General features: G+C 34.1%; 1 pseudogene; it reads right to left on the bottom strand.

Moving 5' to 3' along the window:
* Positions 1-965: 965 nt before the first annotated feature.
* Positions 966-1,082, bottom strand: LOC122148879 (annotated as a pseudogene).
* Positions 1,083-4,406: the final 3,324 nt, after the last annotated feature.

Here is a 4,406-nt window from a genome sequence, read left to right as displayed (position 1 = left end):
CTCAAGGGCTGGCAAACAAACAACCGCAATGCCATTGATCCATCTTTTGAGCCAAAACCTCCATCTGTTTCATGATTGGCATCATGCACTGGAAATGGTTTTCCTGTTCCTGATCTCTTCCTCTGTCTTTGTTCTAATATCATTTTCTTAAGTCTCTGAGACCCCTTCACCGGGACAGCTCAGTCTGAGTGCCATGAAGGGAAGCAGAGCACAGGCTTCTCTGAATGGAGGAGAATGTAGTGACGTAAAATGAAGGAAACATCTGGAGAAGAGAAAAAACAGCAGCTACATGGAACACATAACACAAGTCATTCATCAAAGTGGATTAAACTGCCACTAAGCAGATGCGACAGCGGGATATAAATCACAAACACACAGCTTAAGCACAACAATCCCATTTCTGAAATAAAATTCATCCAATATATTGCTTTTAGTACTTCCTAGTATCAATTGCCAAATTTGGTAATTAAACAAAAAATGTTAGAAAAGTTACATGAAAAACGAATTGGTGCAAAACTGATTTTAATAATTGAAAAAAAAATGTATTACATTTACATAGCACTTTTTTGCTTTTCTAATTGCTCTACATCTCCTCGTCCACCACCAGTATGCAGCATCCATCTGGATGATGCGACGGCAGCCATAGTGCGCCAGAATGCCCACCACACACCAGCTTATTGGTGGAGAGGAGACGGGGTGATGAAGCTAATCAGTAGAAATGGGGATTGTTAGGATGCCATGATGGTCAGAGGCCAATGGGTGAATTTGGCCAGGATGCCAAGGTCACACCTCTACTCTTTTCGAAAGACATCCTGGGATTTTTAATGACCACAGAGAATTGGGACCTTGGTTTAAAGTCTCATCCGGTGCTTTTTGACAGTATAGCGTCCCCATCACTATACTGGGGCGTTAGGACCCACACAGACCACAGGGTGAGCCCCCACTGCTGGCCTCACTAACACCTCTTCCAGCAGCAACCTAGTTTTCCCAGGAGGTCTCCCATCCAGGTACTGACCAGGCTCAACCCTGCTTACCTTCAGTGGGCAACCAGTCCTGGGCTGCAGGGCGATATGGCTGCTGGCATTTTGAAGGAATTTATGGCTGTGGGCCTTAACTGAATGAATAGAATAATTGAATACTTCAGACTATTTTTGATTTAAACAAATGAAATAAAAAAAAAATGTGTTAGAAAAGTGTATTGCTTGCTAGTACATAGTAATAATTACTTTGAAATAGAAGATAAAACAAAGATTATTGGAGTTTGTTTTACAAAAAAAAATCAGGTTTTCTACTAATTCAGGTTCTTTAGAATTTCATGCTTTAATCAACGTTGCTTACTTTTTTTTGAGGAAGTTAGCAATTTCTGAGTGAAAAACAGTTTCTACACCTTTTTTTCAGTTTATCATCAATAGGAGAAACTGTTTCCTATAAACTGTTACTGAAAACAATTTGGTATGCCTTCAGTATGCAGAAATAACGAGAATATAGTTAAACAATTATACACAACTAAGATACTGTCTTCATATTCAGACCAATGGCACAATGCAAGTGTGATACTGCTTCTATAAAACAGTTCAATAAACAATATGCTAATAGAGTAAGTTATATGGCCATTTGGCATGTGGAAATATGGAAGTATGTTCAAACCTCAAAAGTCAATGGCTACTGTCAACTGTTTGGTTATCAACAATCTTTAAAATATCCTTTTTTTTCTGTGCTCAACAAAAGAAACAAATGTATGCAGGTTTGGAACAAGTGGAGGGTGAGTAAATGATGGTAAGAATTTTAATTTTTGGGTGAACTATCCAATTAAGAACTTTTATTTTTCTACTTAAAAGTTTTCACTTTTCTCAGCCAAAAGGCACATTTCCTGCTTCTGCCAAAAGAACTATAGGTCAGTGCTAACTCACACTTTCACACTTTAACACACACAAACACCTAAAAAAGGCAGCGGGGGCAGCAAATCATGAGACAGTCAAGCAATAGTCCTGAACCAATCAGCTGCAGAATTCACACCTTCATCTAAAAAGCAAGAAAGAGGAAGTCTATTCATATGATCTTATCTCAGTCATCTGCAGTCAGTTTACACTGCTTAAAATATTTCCTGCAAGCTATCAGACTGACTCCTAAGTGCAGGCCACCAGCAGACATACGTATCAGAGTTCTGGACAGCATTTGGGTTTGTGCTTTAACAGGGCATTAAATCTACACATTTTTCCTTGCATCACTCTTCCATTTATTTTTGTCTTTTCTATCCCTCTCTACACTGAACACAGCAGCCTCATGATCTTGCACCTTTACCCACTGTTATGATGCAACTAGGGGGAGTATTAATTCACAGTATAAAATTTATATTCACAGAAGTGTCTTAATGGTCATTCTTTATGATACATAACGCCATGTCATGTACAAATATGTCAACAATGGAAATTTCATACTCTTGCACTGAAAATCATGGTATAATAAATATTTTAAAGCTTTATTATACCATGATTATGATTAAAGATTATGCTAATTAATTTTTATAAATTAACCAAATTATATATATATATATATATATATATATATATATATATATATATATATATATATATATATATATATATATATACATACACACACACACATCTGTATCTCAACAATACAAATTTCACACACTTGCACTGAAAATCATGGAATATTAATATTACTAAATATTTAAGATGTTTATGCTTAAATGAATTTAAATGAGCTTAAATGAATGCCAATTAATCTAATCTAATTATTTATATTATATACTGATATTGTCGTCATTGTTGAGAAGCATAAACTAGATTTAAACACTCTACTGGTCTATTGAAACAACAAATAAAACAAAGAAAAAAAAAGGCCAATATGACGCAAACGGTTATGCATTATGCAAAACACTTGCTGTAAGTCTATAGGACTGTCATTGTTTACAGTTTTTTCCCCTTGTTACAACACTATTGCCAGTCTGCTGTTTAAAGCATACATCATACATTTTTTCCATTGCCTTAAATGGTTAAATCCCTCTACATTCTTTAGCAGGTTACACATAGCATCTATAAGCAAATGAAGAAGCAATAAGACAGAGCTAAATGGCACTGTCCTGTGATGACCCGCACCCTAATGACTAATTGTGCAACATATTGTGAGGGGGCAAAGCCTTGATGATATGATGCTGGTGGTTGGACAATGTGCAACAGGTGGGTAAGGTTTGGCTGTGGGGCAAACACCCCCCTCAGACCTCCTCCCAAAAGATTTGAACACAGATCCGTCTGACAGACAAGAGGGATTTTCCTCAAATCCATTTGAATCAATAAACATGTCTGCTAATTAAGATAAAGTGGGGGAGAGGGAGTGAATAAGGGAGGACATGACACACAAATAGTGTTGATTCACAGACGTCTAGACCAAATAAAGCCTACAAGCAGCCACACCTATAAACCAGGGCAGGTACAGAGAGGATCAGGGATTTTACCTGGAATGCTCACACTGAAAGTTCATCTGTTTCTTTCAGTGAGGGTAAATATAACACGCATGTCCTTCATTTTTCGCTTTCAGGCAAATATTCATTTCCATTTTCCAAGTTATTCACACATTAACTTGGTAGCCCCTTCAGCAACTGACACACCCAAACTGTTGAAAAAAATGGTTATTAACATTAACTAAAAATAAAAGCATAAAAAAACATGTTTGGTAATTAAAATAAAATAAATGTCCACTGAAATAAAATAAAACTTACTTTGAACTTCTTTTATTTCAACTTATTTTGTCAAGGCTCATTTTCAATAAGTTTAGCTTGAATTGAAATATAAATATAATAAATAAAAATGAATAAAAACTGTAGAATAATAACTGTAGAATAATGACAAAAACACAACGTTACTAAAACATTTAAATAAAAAATACAAATGGGAAATATAAAAATAAAAACAAATTCAATAATATATGATTTCATATTTATAATAATTTATTATTTAAAATATTAAAAACTATAATAATATATCACTGATACTTAAATAACAAATACTTAAGATTTGCATTTTTACATTTTTATAGATATCTTTTTAATAATAATAATACAATATTTATTATATTTAATAACAATATTATAGATTTCATAAAAAATAAAGAAATCTATAAATTTATTTGAAAAAGTAAAAACAAAAAAGAAATAAGTAAATATACTTATATTTAGTATATTTACATATATAAGGGAAGTTGATTTCACCATTTGAATGTGAGGACTGTTTGAGGTGAGTGTGTGACATAAATAATGGGAAAAACAGAAACATATCTAAATGGTCTAAAGCCCTAAATGTGATTGAAAAATCTGACTGAAATAAACAAAAATTCCTACAGAACCATATTTCCCTCATGTTTCCTCCATCTTGTACTCTCTC

The sequence above is a fragment of the Cyprinus carpio genome, chromosome A19, assembly GCF_018340385.1.
Source record: "Cyprinus carpio isolate SPL01 chromosome A19, ASM1834038v1, whole genome shotgun sequence".
In the NCBI taxonomy this organism is placed as follows: Eukaryota; Metazoa; Chordata; class Actinopteri; order Cypriniformes; family Cyprinidae; genus Cyprinus; species Cyprinus carpio.
The sequence above is the reverse complement of the archived record's forward strand: the minus strand, read 5'-3'. Positions and strand labels throughout refer to the sequence as shown.